Below are 18605 nucleotides of genomic sequence, written 5' to 3' on the forward strand. Positions count from 1 at the left end.
TAGATGGTGATGAAAACTCGAAATTATTTCATGTCTACGTCAATAAGAATAAAAGGAAAAACATAATTGCGAGTCTAACGATAAACAGAAGACGGTCGACTGTGTCAACAAAATCAAAAATGAAGCCTTCCATTTTTTCCATAACAAATTTAGAGAACAATGGGTATCTCGATCCAAACTCATCAACCCTAACATCAAATCTATCGATATGATGGACACCATCAGGTTAAAAGCCCCATTATCGGTCGATGAAGTTAAGAAGGTGGTATGGGCATGTGGTGGAGACAAAGCCTCGAAACCAGATGGGCTGAGCTTTAAATTTATAAATATATATTCGGTTGTTTTCGTTGATGATGTGAAGAATTTTGTACGTCATTTTGACTAGTTCGACACCCTAGGTAGAGGTTGCAACTCATCTTGCATAGCACTCGCTCTAAAAGTCAAAGGCCTATCCACCCTGAGTGATTATAGGCCAATCAGCTTGATTAGTTGTATGTATAAAATAATCTCGAAATTACATGCCACAAGGATAAAGACAATAGTGAGTAAGGTAGCGGGAGAGGCTTAATCGACATATATAGCGGCGTGTAGTATACTCGATGGACCGTTGTTAGTAAACAAAACTATGTGGATGGGCCAAAAGCATCAAGAAAAACATCCTGCCTTTTAAAGTTGACCTTGATAAAGCATTCGATTCCATTAAATGGGAATATTTTGACTCGATTCTTTCTCAAATGGGGTTCGGAGTAAAATGGAGGTCGTAGATTCGTGGTTGCTTGTCTTTCTCGAGATCATTGGTGGCTATAAATGGATTGTGAACTAAAGAGTTCAACGTTTCTAAAGGAGTCTGACAAGGGGATCCACTCTCCTCTTTTCTATTTATAATATTGATGGAGGGGTTGAATGCAGTGATGAAAACGGCAGTTGACAAAGGCATATTCAAAGGGATATAAGTACCTAGTGATGGTATGTTAATCTCACACCTTTTTTATGCATATGGCGCATTGTTTGTAAGGGAATGGTCGAGAAATAAGCTGAAAAATCTTGAATCTATTCTTAAGTGTTTTCATTTATCCGCAGGATTGAAGGTAAACTTTCATAAAGTCATGGTTTTTGGTGTTAGTCTATCCACAGGAGAAAACAGAAGGTAGGCACAAATTCTGGGGTGTGAGGCTGGCTCCCTCCCCTTTACGTATCTTGGGGTGTCGGTCGGTGCAAATATGAAGTTGATAAAGAACTAGATAGCAATTATAGATAAATTCCAAGCCGAACTTTCTAGATGGAAGTCTAAAACATTGTCATTTGGTAGGAGACTTACGTTGATTAAGGCGGTCTTGGGAAATCTTCCAACTTACTACATGTCATGTTTTAGAGCCCCAATCGGTATCATAGAATCACTCGAAAAGATCCGGAAGAAGTTTTTGTGGGGAGGGAATAAAGAAAATAACAAAATTCACTGGGTTGCATGGGATAAAGTAATTGCTCCCAAGGAATTTGGTGGCTTGGGGTGGGATCAATTCAAGCATTAAATGTGGTGTTGTTATTGAAGTGGTGGTGGAGAATCAAATAAGAATCATCTTCATTATTGGCCAAATTCATTGTTGGTCTACACAATTTGAAAAACACACCGGTTGATTATTTAGCTAAAAAGAAAATAAAAGGAGGATGGAATAACATTGATGGTGTGAAAAAGGATATTAAGGAGATGGGTTTTAGATTCAATGGTATATTTCGATAAATAATAAAGTCAGCATATAATACGCAATTTTGGCAAGGCATATTGCCAGGTTCTAAAAAATTAAAAATAGTATATCCAAGACTCTTGAGACTGAAAGAAACAAATCATGTAAGGTGTCTGAAAGAATTAAGGCAGGGAGATTTAATGGGAAATGGAAGTCATGTCCGTTGACTACTGGTTTAGCCTCCCATGTGGATAACCTATTAGTAGCTACAGGGTTAGTTACTATCCAAACAGGTGGACCAAACCTCCTGCATACTAGCACCTTACGGTGTATATTGCATGCATCTGTTAAGGAAGAAGATTGAAATAAAATCATCAGCCACGAATAACCACACTCGAATCACATGGAGTAAATTAATACCCATAAAGTCATAACTTTTATCAGGAGAGCTACGCTTGGTAGAATCTCATCAGTTATGGCCCTTACACATAGAGGTGTCAAGATTAACCATGCTCATGTAGTTCTTGCATAGGCGGGTTAGAATATGCGAAACATGTGTTGGTCAACTGCCCTTTTGTAGCCACTGTTTTGAAAAGCATATTCACTTGGTGTGGTATTACTTCATTAAATGTTCAAAACATAGAGGAGATGGTTCAATACGCAGCAAATTGGGGTTGGTGTTCGAAAACAAGGGAGTGACTAAATGTAATTTGTTAATTATGGGATGTTTTGGGGGCTTTGGAGAGCACTCAATGAATGTTTATTCCAGACAAGATTCACTAATCCAAATGGGGTAGTGGATAACATCAAGGCGATGGTATATATGTAGATTAAGTGCAGCGGAAAAGGTGTTATTTATAATTAGGAAGACTTTTGTTCTTACCCGATCTCCTTTAAATTTCTCTAATATGCTTGTATGTTTGACTCTCGCTCCTCGATAGTCGCTTGCTATTTTGGGTGAGTCTTAATAAAATTTGGTCGTTTCATATATATATATATATATATATATATATATATATATATATATATATATATATATATATATATATATATATATATATATATATATATATACTGTTTTTATTTGAACTTACTTCTATATTGGGATAGTTCAAATAAAAACAGTAAATAGTGTGAGAACGTAAAAATATTATTTTTATGTTATTATTCTGCAATGAATTTTGTATCCACAATTTTATGTCATTATTCAGCAATGAATAAATGAATAGTCATGGGTTAAAACTAAAATTAGAATTTACTACAAAAATACACATACATAAATTTATAATAGAATAATAATATTCTAATGAATATATGAATAATCAAACGTTAATATTCATATTAGAATTACTTCAACAGTACACGTATACAACATTCATTACAGAATAATAACATAAACATATTGTTTTTACATTCTCACACTGCTTACTGTTTTTATTTGAACTTACTTCTATATATATATATATATATATATATATATATATATATATATATATATATAATCGCCATTTATTTTTGTTATAATGACCATTTAAAGTTATTTATAGTATTAAAGGAATTTGCAGTTAACCAATTATGATTTTGTGTTTGACTTATGTTTTATTGGACCTTAACTTGAAATGCTTAGAAAACATAACAACTAAAAGACAAATTAAATATCCTCCTATCTTTTAACCCTACCAATCCTCCTACCCATTTAAATGATGACATGTGTTGTATGAGTATCCTAAAATATCATTAAATCTCATTAAATAAGCATTAAATGTTACACATGTCACCATTTCATTGGGTAGGAGGATATGTAGGAACAAAAAGTAGGAGGATATTTAATTTCTCTTATCTGTAATATGATGAAGAATGGCTTGATCTGCAACAACCTTAATTTCCAAAATCTATAAAATTTGAAAGATAAGTTTAGAAAATCTGAAAAAATACAGCTCACCTCCAGCAATTAAATACAACCAATATTTGTTCTTTTATTTCTTACTATAATTAATGAATTTTGTCATGTATATACTTGCTATCTTACCATTAATAGAATAAGTACACGTGTGTACAACCAGGTCCTTTCAGTGGGTCGATCCTTGTCAATACAAGCCCATCCAGATAAGGAATTAGCAGGGCTTCTTCACAAGCTGCAACCAAATGTGTATAAAGACGCAAACCATAAGCCTGAAATGGCTCTAGCATTAACACAATTCCAAGCCTTATGTGGGTTTATTACTTCCGAGGTATTTCCTATAACAATTTCGTTTAAACTTTGCCTTATATATATATATATATATATATATATATATATATATATATATATAACTTACTCAAATTAAGAATCCTGTGATGTGATTAATGATCATAGGAACTCGATGTTGTCCTTGAAAGTGTCCCCGAGATTAATGAGTTAGTTGGCATTAATGAAATTGAAAATGGGGAGGTAAAAGTAAAAGAAGACCGAGTTCTCTGCAGGTCAATATTTACCAAACTCATGTCGGTTGACCGGGACGCCATTTCCACATCATTGTCCAGATTGATTAGTCGTCTAAACAGGGAAAAGGAGGTATAAATTGTATTTTTATTAAATTGTCGAGGTCTTATTTGCAATTAAATGATTTTTTTTTCGTTTTATTATCAGACAAGGGAGTTAAGTAGTAAGGAAGAACTAGTGTTGAAGCTTGAGAAGCAATACCCTAATGACGTGGGTGTGTTAGCAGCTCTACTACTCAACCATTTGATATTAAACCCGGGTGAAGCTTTATACATAGGAGCAAACGATCCACATGCTTATTTAACCGGTGAGTGTGTGGAGTGCATGGCGGCTTCAGACAATGTGGTGTGAGCTGGCCTTACTCCAAAGTACATGGACGTAAATGTCCTTAGTTCCATGCTCACATATAACCAGGTACCTAACTTCACATACATTTCCTCAAGTCAAGGGCATTTTAGGTAATTGACAAACTATTGTTTTAAACATGCAATGCATGTATGATCACGCAACCCCTGAGATCTTGAAAGGGGTGCCGTTGAATCCGTATACAAGAAGGTACACACCCCCATTTGAGGAGTTTGAGGTTGATCGGTGTGTGTTGACCGGAGGATCATCAGTTGTTTTTCCGGCTGTCATGGGGCCGGCAGTTTTTGTGGTTGTATCAGGAGAGGGGTTGATGCTGACATCATCATCAGAAGAAAGAGTGTGGGAAGGTTCGACTTTATTTGCACCTGTATGGACAGAGGTTTGTGTGAGTACAGAAACAGAATTGGAGTTGTATAGAAGTGGAGTGAATAATAAGCTTCTTATGAACCCAACCCGGTTGATATGATGAGGTGAGATCATGAGATGAGAATGGACGGATGGACGACTGATCAGATAGTTTGTGTATGTCTCAATAATATAGGAGTATATGTTTAAGGTTATTTTGCTAATTATGTGATAGTAATCACTCATGTTTAAGGTTATGTTGTTATGTGACAGTAATCACTCACGAGTCAAGAAGACTCCAAACTTAGCTCCTTTTGTCTCGATACTTCTGTAATAAGCTAGACACCCAAAGACCTTCATGTGATCATAACTTAGTAGAATTTCATATGGAGTTTTGTTTTCGATAACTTTAAAGGGCAGTCCATTTATGATGTAGGTAGACGTCGGGATGCACTCTCCCCAAAACTTAGTGGGAAGGTTAGCTTCAAACCGAAAAGCCCTAGCGATCCCAAGAAAATTAATGTTTTTGTTTCCATTCCACAACATGACTATTTTGTTGGGGTGTATGTGGACAAGTTGTTTCCAATAAAATTCATTGCTCTGACATAGAAGTCTCTCACACCTAATCTTCTTGATACACCTCACAAATTGATTCTTGATAATGATGAAAATTTACTAAACATGTTAGCTTCATGCTTATGTATAAGTAGAAAGACCCAAACACCTCTACTAAAGTCATCTCCGATTGTCAAAAAAATAACTTGACATAGAAAAAAAAAGGTGTTCGATATTTTAATTACACGTATGTCACAATGCAATAACTCAAAACAACTACTTGTTTTTGTTGAACTGGTTGGAAAATGTAACCTAGTGTGCTCAGCTTTAACACAATAATCGCCTTGCACTTATTCATGCCAATCAGGTTCTTCGATTGTAAACTCTGTATAACACAAAAAAAAATCATGAAAGAAGGTTGCTACACATTGCACATTGGAGATCATTACTTAACCGGCTAAAAGATAACAAGTTGCAATTAAAATCAGGAATGCATAAGACTTTTTTATCTCAATTCCACCTCCGTCAACTATTATTGTATCTCCATTTGATATAAAAATAAGAGTCTCAAGTATACTTCTTGTTTTGTTTTTAAGCCAGACAATGAGACAAGCTTGCAAGTTATGTGTTCGGTAACACCCAAATTTACAACCCATCGCTTTGGATCAACATATCGGACTTTACTGTAGGCATGGCCTTGATCCTAGCCATTCTCTCATCCTTGGCGAAATACTTCAAAATTCTTTTATTGTTCAGTGGACAATCCAGTAATAGGAATTGGTTTTGGGTCTATGCAAGTTGCCTTGGGTGTCTCCTATACGCGTTTTTCCTTACTTGGTCACCACTCTAGATAACCTATTCATTTAAAACATCATTCACGGTTGTGTCCATCTTTTCCAAAAAAATTGTAGTGCTCTACTTCATTATGGTTATTGTATTCTGTGTCTTTCTAGGTTGGTTTATATTGTGGTTTATTTGTAATGTTATCCCAATGGTTAGGGGTGAATGTATGGAAGGCAGCGAGATCGGTTGGTGGTTTCTTCGTGTAGAATTTTCCCTTTGTTGTTCATCTCCAGCCACCAAGTGATAAACAGTCCTAAGTGTTGGGTTGGTGTCATAAATAAGATATGAGTTCTAATAGTATTGAAATCACTATTTATGAGTTTTAATAGTGTTTAAATCACTATTAAATCCCATCATAACTCATACAATCTTTCTTTTTCTTTTGCTTCATTCAATAGTTTTCCAATGTCATGCATATTTGTTGCAAGTACAATGTGGGATGGGAGATATATTGAATTTTTTCCCACGTGGTTTAGTGGGATATATCAAAACCAACATATATGGGGAAGGATTGTTTTAGTTCATAGGCTCTTGATGCACTTTCCTTTCCAAATATTTCTTGAAGATCCAACCATATCTCTGCTCCAGTATTTGCATACTTTATGTTGCTCCTGATATTCTTCTCTATAGTCGTGGTCAACCAACCCTTTATCATTGCATCACATAGCATCAAGGCCAATTAGTTGGGCAAAGCTTCTTCTGATTTCTCTATGGAGCAATCAACGAAACCTTCTTCGTTTTTGGGGAACAGGAAGACCAACGTATCTTGAGACCAGTCGCTCTAATTATTGTCTCTAAGGACCTCGTTTACGTGTATTTGTCGTCTCGAATATCCAGGAGCATGTATGTAATGTGGGGAGTTTGTGTCGGTGGCGTTTTCATCGGTTTCAGATGTTGTTGTATCATCTCCAGCAACCATATTGAAGTCGCCAATTAGGGTCTATGAGACAAATTAATTAGACCCGCTCTAATACCATAAATTTTTTTAATATGGCATTAGGATCAATTATAACATCCCGAAAATCATAGGGTAAAATTTTCATTTTTATTATAATCAAAACACTCATGTAAATTTTATTCAAACATTTAATAGCATCTTAAAAAAAACAATTATCAGAGTTCATTCCCAAAATCACGTATTGCGGAAAACACGGGTGTATGCGCTGCGATCACACCGGACCCTTCCCTTTCGAACCGGAACTACCTGAAACCATAAATCACAAACTATAAGCACAAAGCTTAGTGAGTTCCCTAAATACAACATATCATACATATCAAACGAGACATACATATCATACATATCCAGTAATCGATAAAAAGTGTTATGTGCCAACCATAGTCTTGCCATTATGCCACGAGCCGTATCATGGTCTTCCTTGCCAGACCGAGGGTCAAAACCCAGGGTCTTACAGACAAAGTGCTAGGAGCCATCTCGTGCTCTTTCAATTGTCGAGATGCATACACTATCACCTTATCTCTTTGGGTCAGAACACAAACCAACCCAACTCCAGATGCATCGCTATAAACTACGGTGTCTTCAACTCTGTCCCAGAATCATCACCAATACAGGGCTTGTATAATGACTCCATACGTTATCTCTTCATCTTAGGTAATAGCCGTAACTATTATGTTCCTTCGAATAAGTATCTAACTTTTTGAATTCTTTTCTGCAGGCGGTGCTCGATCTTGCACCCACTCTCTATCCCATGTTGGACTTTCAATCGTGACCTTTAAGTCATAATCTCGATCCTTATTTGAGACTCCTCCTTCTCCTTAACAACTTAAGATAAGTTCTTTCCTTTGATTTCCATAATAGACTGATGGGTCATGTTCTAATGACCTCTTATTGTATAATGTACTGCTTAGACTCAAGTCTTTTAGAGTCGAGTTCCTGAATGAATTATACCTTCCTTCGTGTTCCAATTTGATAATATCACATTCTAGCATGTAGTACTTCTAGCTACAAGCTTCTTACTTTAACAACGATTTCGATACTTCAATCTTCTAGTTTGAGTGGGATACTACATCGAACTTGGTTCTCTGAACCACATAACATACTCATATTAGTCGGACTCGATTCAATATGACCTCTTGGGTCGGAATAACAATCATCTTCTTAGTCATTACCGAATCGATGGTAACGACAGATATGAACAAAATGGAATCAATTACTAGCTTCTTGGTAACCTTGTGACCTTCCCTGATCCAAGTGTGAGTCCTGTGCTTCCGGTAGTATAGGCCTCTACTACCATTCACACCTACTCATACTCGTCCCAAGTATTGTCTCGCAGTTTTCCAAGTCACCATTCCAGAATTTCACATAATCATTTAACACATCAGATAACAAAACCAGGGTTTATATTATTTCTTGAAACGATTACATAGGCGTTCAAGTTCACCCTATACTATGACTCTAATAGGCTACACCATGTGGTACTATCTACATGGCTACTTCATATCTTGACTTTCGGATATAAAATCCTCACTCGTGATTCCTTGCGTTGTCGCCTTCTTTGTCAAGGATTTTCTGAGATGCTTTTTGGCTTTGTAGGTTCATTCGCTCTTGCTGCTTCATTTTTCTTCGGGCAGTCCCTAGATAAATGCCCTTCTTCCCGACATCCATAACACACCTTCTTGCTAAATATACATTTATTGGCGTATTGCCCAGTCATTCCACATTTGAAGCAAGTCACATCCCTTCCAGAGTGTTTATTTTTGCACTTCTCGCACCATTTTTCTTTACCTCCTCCTTTGCCAGACTTTAAGAACATGTTGCTCTTATTGGACCTTGAAGACGCCTCAAATTTCCTCTTCCGGCCACTTCAACATTGTTGGTGGTCCTATCGTTGATCATTTCTTCGACAGACTTAGCAACCCATATGGTTGCCTCAAGAGTAGGCGCCTGACGTACTGGCACAGTAAATTCGTCCTTACTTTGTTGAAGTAAACGCCTTGTCTCTTCCATCTGTTGATCCAACATCATCCGCACCATTTCCTGTACTCCTGCCATCGTGATTGGCTCAGGTGCAACTGCTACTTCTGATGCACGCTCGATCACTTGTGGCTCAGGCTGTGGGTTACCGTTTCCGAATGCGCTTCGAGTGCTCACCATGTCGATCTATACACCAAAATCAAACGTTCGGTGTGTAGTGACGAGAATTTAGATGGAAAGGATTTATTTATGATGGACGTATAAATCTCCTTATTACTCAGAAAATTTATATGCCAATTCTAATACCGTAATTAAACGTTTAGAAATCTGAACACATAAAGTTTCCAGATCCGGTCGGCAACAGACCATAGATCCGATCAAATAATAGCATATAGGGTATCTTTATAGCTATAATATAAATCATTTAGCACACAAAAACATTTTAGGCATCTTTCCTAAAATAAACTAGTGCTTGTGTCTAAAATATGGTATACACACATCTCACAATCATCGCTTAGCATTCTAAGTTTAAGTCTAGAAATCCTACAAATTCCTAGTTCGCTTAAACTAATGCTCTAATACCAACTATGACATTCGCATTTTCATGGTCAGAAAAGACCGATTTGTTTATGCTTTATTTTCAAATCATAGTAACTATTTAAAGAAAAGTGTTGCGGAATTTGTTCCCAGAAAAACATGATAAATACGTTATCAAAGCATTTCCGAAGAAATGTATTTTATTCATTTTAAAACTTTGGGATGTCATCGTCAATACAGAAACATAAGCATAAACAGAACTTACATTCATTTACACTAGTGATCTACATCTCTTTAATCTCTCGGTGTAGTATAGCTTTATATCGACACCTGTGATACAAATAAACTGAGTGGGTCAGGTTGGGAAACATGGTGAGTACATAGAGTTTTCAACCCACAATAATATAGTTATTATGTTTAAACATCAAACAATCAACCCAATTACTCATCCCCATTATCTTCTTTACTCTTAAGGATCTACCCAAAGAATCAGCTGCTATTTATTCATTCATTCCTAAGGATTGTCCTAAGGAATAGGCACGAAGTCCATCGTCGCCAGGGTTTATACAACATGCACTAAATCCATAGTAGCCAAGGTTCATCCAACGGGCGCTAAGTCTGTAGCTCTCATTTATCGACGATATTATTTGCAGGGGTCCACCTGCAATACATTTCAATGGGTTTTTAGAGTACACCGGGTGAACATATCATTCACAACACCTACAGGTTGCGAGCCTGCTAGTGTTCCATCGAACCGTCTAGAATAGTTTGTGGTTGTCATCCATACTCTGCTAGATGATGGGGCCAACGCTTGGGTAAAGGCTTCTCTCATTTTTCACCTCTCACCCTCATCTCATGTTATATATCACCTCTTATCTCATCCTCCAACTCATCTTTCATCACACACCAACTATTTCATCTACCCATATTCTACCCAACATATTTGTAGATATAAAATACATATACAGTTCAGATCTTAAGAAAAAGTTTAGATCTAAAAAGAAAATACATATACGGTTCAGATTTGAAGAAAAAGTTTAGAATCGAAAAGAAAATACATATACGGTTCAGATCTGAAGAAAACGGTCTAGATCTAAAAAAACGAGGTTTAAATCTTTCATCCAATATAGATCTCAAGTTATAAAATACATATACAGTTTAGATCTGAAAAACAAGGTTTAAATCTTTCATCCAGCACAGATCTCAAGTAAACAGATAATATGCATACATAGCACATAAATTATATAAAATACTTCATATCTATGTGTAAGATGAAAGTAACTATGCACTCACTTGATATGGTGGTGATTCCTACTTGAACAGCGCTTCGCTCCTTAAAAATATGATTTCCTTTGACGAAACCGGGAGGTTTGCTTGAAAACTGGGTTATGCGCCGGCAGAGTTTCAAACTGAAAAACTCTTTTTTTCGGAGCCTCCGGGCACTCCGGGGCTTTCTTCAAGTTCTAGGGAAGTTTCCTAGGCTTTTGGGGATGCTTTGGGAGGTTTAGAGAGTGAGTAGAGAGGGAAAGAAAGGGTAAAAAGTGTGAAAAATGAAGGAACTTTCGGGTGGTATTTATAGGCTGAAAAAGTGATGAACTCATCGAGTTTCTGGCCCAACTCGTTGAGTTTCTGGCCTCCAACTCGTCGATTTGCTGGTCCAACTCGTCAACTTGGTGCTACGTTTCGTCATCTAGTGGAGAGAAAGCAATGACTCAGATTGCACCACGTCACCCACTTCGCTGCAGCACCCTGCCGACTTCTAAACCCAGTAACTTTCGCATACGAGCTCTGTTTTCGACGTTCTTTATATCCACGAGTAGGTGGGAACATACTCTACAACTTTCGATTAGACTCGGTCGCCTAATTCTCGACCGATTTTAAATTTAACAGTATAAGAAGATTACATTGTTAAACGACCGTGTAAAATTCATAACTTCTACATATAGACTCCGTTTTCGTCTGTCTTTTTATCGTTGAACTCCTATGAATGAGATCTCCAATTCTCATTTAGGTTGTGTCGGCTAAAAATCGCTCGATCTAAAATTCGAACTCCGGGCTGCACACTGCTATGCCAAATCTTAGAAAATTCATAACTTCCTCATACGAAGTCATATTTGGACATTCTTTTTATGCATGCTCTCGGTTTAACATATACTATGACTTTTTTTTAGATTGCTAAGGTTAAAAATCACTTTATCGTAAACTCACTTTTTACATCACACAGCGTCGTGCCGGTTTTGTCGCGAAACTTCGACAGGTCATAACTTCTTCGTTACAACTCGGATTTCGGCGTTCTTTATATCTCCAGAATCCTTGTAACGACCACTACAACTTTATTCATAGATATCAGGTTTATCTATATTTTTATTTTCGTCGCTTATTTTCATTCTTAATTTATTATATCATTATAAACAAGTATAAAGCACATAAATTCACATAATATTCGAATAATTCCTTTTTAATTACTTCAGAATAGGTTACAATGGTTGACCTTGACTATTACATCATCACACTAATGCTTAGCCTCGAAACACGGGCGTTACACTCTGGTCTTGCATATAGATTGCCAGGAGCCGTCTCTTGGTCTTTCATACAAAATGCCAAGGGTCACCCCCGAGTCTTCCTATAATACATAAACCAAATGGGCCGGCATTAGTGTCTTCGACCCATAGAACAGTAAGGAAACTTACCTCGAATGCTGAAGCTCACTGAAAGAAATCCCTAACTATTCCCCCGACGCTTCCCCGAGCTATTAGAACAGAATAACACCCAATTAGCAATTGGGTTCCAATCTATGGTCTATAATCCATACTTATGATAAAATGACCATTTCCCTAGCCCAACATGAACCAAAACTGAGGCCCAAATCCAAAAGATCCACAAAGGCTCACTAATGGCCCAATTTTCCAAATTGGGCCCAACCTCCATATGGGCCTTATCCTAAGCCCATAATTCCCTTAGTCTAACAGTTGATCTCAGATGGCCCTAAAGGCCCAAAGCAACAAGGTGGCCCAAAGATGCGAATCCCAAAACACAACAAGCCCAAACCTAGCTGAACGAAGAACACGGGGTGTACGCTCAGCTACGTTGGGCATACACGATGAATCCAAATCGCGACTTCAAATCTTTACGATGGGCGTACGGCCAGTTACACGGGGCTTAACCTGGATTAATCCAAAACTCATTTTCTGGCTTAATCACTTAAGCACTTTGCACCCAAACTTCAGAGAACCTCAAAATAAAGCTCTTAATGCATAAAGTCGGCACCTTTATGAATTTGCATGACTTAATGGGACTCAACAACCATCCTAATCCATTAAGACCCATTCTAATCCAACTAGAACATGCATGGACCATTCTTAAACATCAAGCAAGCATTTTTATGAACTAACAACATCAGAAGAGGCAAGATCTATCACTCAAGCTCCTGGAGTGGATCAAACTCACAAGGAGAACTTAATACACCATAAAAGCCCTTAATATTGCCCTAAGCTCAAACTAGCATAAGAAGAAGTCAAGATAAGAACTTTTTACCTTAAATGAGCTGGAAATGAAGCCAAGAGTCTGGATCTATAAATCTTCCTTTGAACCACAAACTAGCACCAAGCACCCTTTCCTTGAAAATGAGCCAAACACACCAAAATGCACCCTTAGGTCTCTTGAACACTCTATAAGAGGTTAGGTTTCCGAAATGACACTAGAAATCAATGGAGGATGAGAAATGAAAGAGCCTTGAGCTCATAAGGATGCTTAAATAGTGCCCAAACCCTAAAACTTAGGGTTTGTCACTCTACTCATTACGTTGGGCGTACCCCAGCTTACGTTGGGCATACCCACCCAGGCATGCGTCACTAACCATGCACGCATGGGAATGAATTGCAAGCCTTTTCCATTAAGGATCAAATCTGTCAATTATTTCAAATTGCCATAACTTCCTCATCTTAGGTCCGTTTCCAACGAAACTTATATCCACAGAAAGGTGGCGAGAAGCTCTACGCTTCTAACAACTCATCTTCGCCTTAAAACTTCCCGAACAAAAACCCAAAATTCATAAAGGACCAACTTATCAAATTACGATTATACCCTTGACCTTCGAAGGTGTAACAACCCGATATTTCGAATCAATGTAACGATCCAAAGTCGAGTTTGGTAACCTATCTTAATATAATAGGAATAACATCAAAAATGAAATGTTCAAAAAGCTCAGTTTGAGTATACTAGGTGGAAGATATCGTAACAAGGTTTCCAAAAATATAAAGAACACAAAAATCCGAGTTATAACGAAGAAGTTATGACCAATCGAAAATGCGCAACAAAACCGGCAAAACACTGTTAAGCGTAGAATACGAAATTTCAATAAAATACTATTCAGCCTTAGGTATCTAAATGAAAGTCGTAGATATCATTAAACCGTAAACATACATAAAAAGAACGCCCTAATCTGACTTCATATGAGGAAGTTATGATTTTTCGAAGTTTCGGACATAGCAGTAGACAGCTAAAAACTTGAAATAGAGATCGAGAGACTTTTTGCCAACATGACCTAAACGAGAATCGAAGATCTCATCAATGGTATTACAACGGTAAAAAGTCTGACGAAAACGGACATCGGATGAAGAAGTTATGGATTTCTAACGGACTTTTCCTGTCCCGGCCTGTTAAAAATATAATATAAAAAAAATTGAAAATTAGCCGACGAAGTCTAAACGAGAGTTGTAGAGCATAATCTCACCTACGCGTGGATATAAAGAACGTCGAAAACGGAGCTCGTATGCGAAAGATATGAATTTCTGAAGTTCGAGGCACGAGTTTCGACGTTGTGTCAGAATTTTCAGAGTTCACGACGTGAACACTAAAATTCACGACGTGAACAGTCTGACTGACCATTTCAGAGCCACTTGACGATGACGCATGCCATGAGCGAATCAGGACAAACTCACGACGTGAATTGGCAAAACTCACGACGTGAGACCCCAATTTCAGCCTATAAATAGAACCCAAGGGGTTCCGGGTTTAATGCTCAATTCCTCTCTTCCTCGTGCTTATGCTCTGCGTTTAACCCCTCGAAGCCATCCCAGTTTTCACGTCCAAGTCTCGAAGTAAGTGTTACGCTCCCGAGATTCCCGAGATTCCCGAGAATCCCGAGAAATCAGCTTTCTCCAGTCGAAGTTCTGCTCGATCTTTGTCTCACCTTCTCCAAGCTACCACTTCAACCAAGTGAGTTCATACCCCTATCACTAAGTTTTCAAATGCTTTTAAACGCTTTTAAGGGGGGGGGGGATACAAGTAAACACACGGTTAAACTCGTGTGAAACACAAATCTTTTGCTATACTTTTCATACTGTTGTTTTAACTATCTTATGAAATTATTATCATGCAAAACATCATACATCGCAACTTTACCCTCATGGGGTACAATATGTTTTATAAATAGAAATATGTTTTATTTATATATCTGCATACTACATCATACCAAGAGTAACCATTTCAACTATAACATCATGTTTATATAAGAAAATGCAACTCATTATTATGCCTATGTTAACACTGTAGATAGGGTAATCATTTCAGAAATCATTCATATATCTTTCCAAATACATGACTTAATTGAGAATATGTGAGTCAATCGTCTTCACCATACCTGTCAAGGTACCACTACAAAGCCCTGTTTTATAACTAGAGTCTCTGTTGTGAGAACGTGATATGTGTGTATAGATCTATACGGGACTGATGATCCCGCGCCCTGACTGTTAGCTACAGTCCGCGGGGTGACAAATATCATATCGCTTCGACGCCTGAAGAACGTCGCCGCAGGCAAACCCATCATAGTACGGTTATGAAAACTCACAGGATAGACAATTATTATGGTATTTATGTTTTTGCGGGGAAAGTAATATTACAATTACTTTTACGCCAAATTACAAACTTCTTATAGTTTTGCTTACTAATAAAACTATGCATCATTATTTTAAGTATGACATATTTACTTACAAAATCATAGTCTTGTACATTTGAGACTACTCTCCACTATTAGGAAAATATAGGTTTTTCCTGTGTGAAATTACAAACTTCTTATAATTTTGTTTACTAATAAAACTATGGATCATTATTCTAAGTATGACATATTTACTTACAAAATCATAGTCTTGGACATTTGAGACAACTCTCCACTGTTAGGAAAATATAGGTTTTTCCTGGTTCAATACATCCATATTATACAAACAAAGATTCATAACTCCTTTTATGAGAAAATATCGGATTTTCTGGAAAACAAACACGAAACTTTCGAATGGCATACAAATATATACTTATGAACTCACCAACTTAATTGTTGACACTTTTTCTTTGAAATAACTTGTATTCTCAGGAAATCGCTAAACCAGGTTAGCAACTGCTTTTGGGGACTAATGCTCCGGCGTTAGTAATATCTTTTGTAACATCATATTGTATTTGACTTTTGAATCATGTAATACAACAATCATGTAAACTTTTCAAATATATATTATGGTGGTGTGTACTTTCTTTACTATTCAATTGTTATGATATTGTACATGACGTCCTCCGCCCCCGAACGTTTCCGCCGTTCTGGTTTGGGGGTGTGACAGATTGGTATCAGAGCATTGTTTATAGTGAACTAAGTATATCAAAACCATTTTTGATATACAACTATAAACACAACTGAGCAAAAACACTCTGACTGAGAGTTATACTTTTAAAATGAAATTATTATAAAGTATACATGCATACAACATATATCAGGGTTAGTATCATAATGAAAACAATATAGCAGTATTATAGATAAGTTGTGCAGTGCAGGTATGCCTTGGAACATGTAATCGGAATTGGGATGAATATAGCCTGATCAACTATATTTGTCCGAGAGCCGACTAACGTATGCCAGGGAGTAGCTGCAATAGACAACAAGTCTAAAACTTACCAAACATAAACCTTTAGAATCAAACATAACATTGGAATACTATAGGAGTATTTTGTTAATGCAATAGTTTAACCTACATGTTCAGATTTACATGTTTTAATTTCTAGACAATTCTCTTATCCCTATTCTCGCGCAGATACAATGGTTGGTTTCCATCTACCCGGAGACCCCTACTACCCGAACCAAAGCGATGGAGGATGGATTGGGAATGATCCAGAGGAGGATCCAGAGGAGATTTTGGACGAAGAAGAATTCGGGGAAGGAATGCAAGAAGGCCCCAACACTGACCTCGGAGCCAATAAACTAACCTTAGTGACTCCAATCCAAAATCCTAATCCTCGACCAGGATTCCAAGGCCCAACACCTCTGTGGGCAGTAAACCTGAATAGGTGGAGCCTCGAACAGGGTCAACTCTCTCCGTACAATGGGGACCGAAGCTTCTACAACCTAAGCGAGGGAGGCTCAGCAGACAGAATCCTTCCTATACTGGTTCGCCGGGTTGCTCGTAATGATGAGCAAGGAAGGGCAGCTATCCAACGAATCGTGGAGAATGATGCAAACATCGGAGTCAATACTGTTCGCATCCGACAGTTAGAGTCAGCTCATGGAAGAACCATGAACCATAATGAAGCTCTACAGAGAGAGATAACTACAACTCAAACTGCAGTCAGAAAACTTCGAGCACACCAGGCAATGTATGAAAGTCGTATGCACGGGATGAAGCGTCAGTTATCAGAAAAAAAGGCTCATCCAAGCAGTTCCCATCACGAGTAGAGGGCACTCTACTCACTCTTTATTTTGGGTTATGGAATAACCTTCGTATGTACTCCGAATAGTACTCTTGTCATGTAAACTTTCCTGTCTAGCTAGTGCTGTTTCACTAGATCTCTATGCTGTCAAGTTTTCCATGTGTGGTGTATTGTAGACCTACTCCAAGTTCAAGTTTTCCGAATTCTATGTAACTTCTACACCAACTATTATGACAGACTTCTTGTTTCCTTTAAAGATCATCACTATCAATCCATGCTTTGGCTATGTAAACAATTCATGTCATAAACTGTTTTAGCAACTCACTACACTATCCTTGTTGACCTAATCTATGGAAGTTCAATGTTATTGAACTTGGAAACTTTGTTGAAGTCTTTCCACCGTTTCATCTTTAACCCTATAGCAGGAAAATGTCGTCTCGCTAACCAAACAGACCAATCCTTCGATAAATCCAACTTTTCTATCACCTACACCCTTTAGATAAAGAGACAGTTACCATAGGATATCAAATACCTACAACTTCAACTAGGGCAATCAAAACATTGACAGAGATTCAACACACCTGAGAAAATCAAGAACACCCTATATAGACACCAGGAGATAACAAATCATTACCACCAAAAATAGGACAGATAACAAAGGAAACCACTCGTAAAGCATGGGAGGTGGTAGAGAACCTAATGCGTCAAATGCATAATTAATAATTAATATTACCCAGTGAATTGGTGATTATATTACTCGTGCTATGAGATAGGTGTATCACATCCTTCTTCATAACTAGAAATAGTAAGAGAGATACCCTCTTCCAAAACCCATGAATCTAGATCGACCTAAGATTTCAACATCTATACCCTAATTTGCTAAAACTTAACGTAAATACGATACCTATTTCAACCCTCATTCATAAATATATCATAGGGATGTAAGTCGAAACATTAGAAACCGAATAACAGGATGGGGGAATTATACTTATAGAATCCAGCTAACAACGATCATAGTTATCTAACCAACTCGTTTCACATCATGTAACAGAATCATGTTTTCACATGGAAATAACCAACCAACCAACGAAACACCACTCATGCATATAGACTCAGCTACTTTTCAAGCTGCGGTCACAGCCGCCGTGACAGTCATCATGGCACATCGGAATACAAG

The 18605-nt window shown here is 37.4% G+C and overlaps 1 pseudogene; it reads left to right on the forward strand.

The window, feature by feature from the left end:
• The first annotated feature begins 211 nt into the window (after positions 1-211).
• On the forward strand, positions 212-4996 carry LOC145121380 (mannose-6-phosphate isomerase 1-like; annotated as a pseudogene).
• Positions 4997-18605: the final 13609 nt, after the last annotated feature.

This window comes from Lactuca virosa, chromosome 6, assembly GCF_052849685.1.
Source record: "Lactuca virosa cultivar CGN04683 chromosome 6, Lactuca_virosa_CGN04683_v6, whole genome shotgun sequence".
In the NCBI taxonomy this organism is placed as follows: domain Eukaryota; kingdom Viridiplantae; phylum Streptophyta; class Magnoliopsida; order Asterales; family Asteraceae; genus Lactuca; species Lactuca virosa.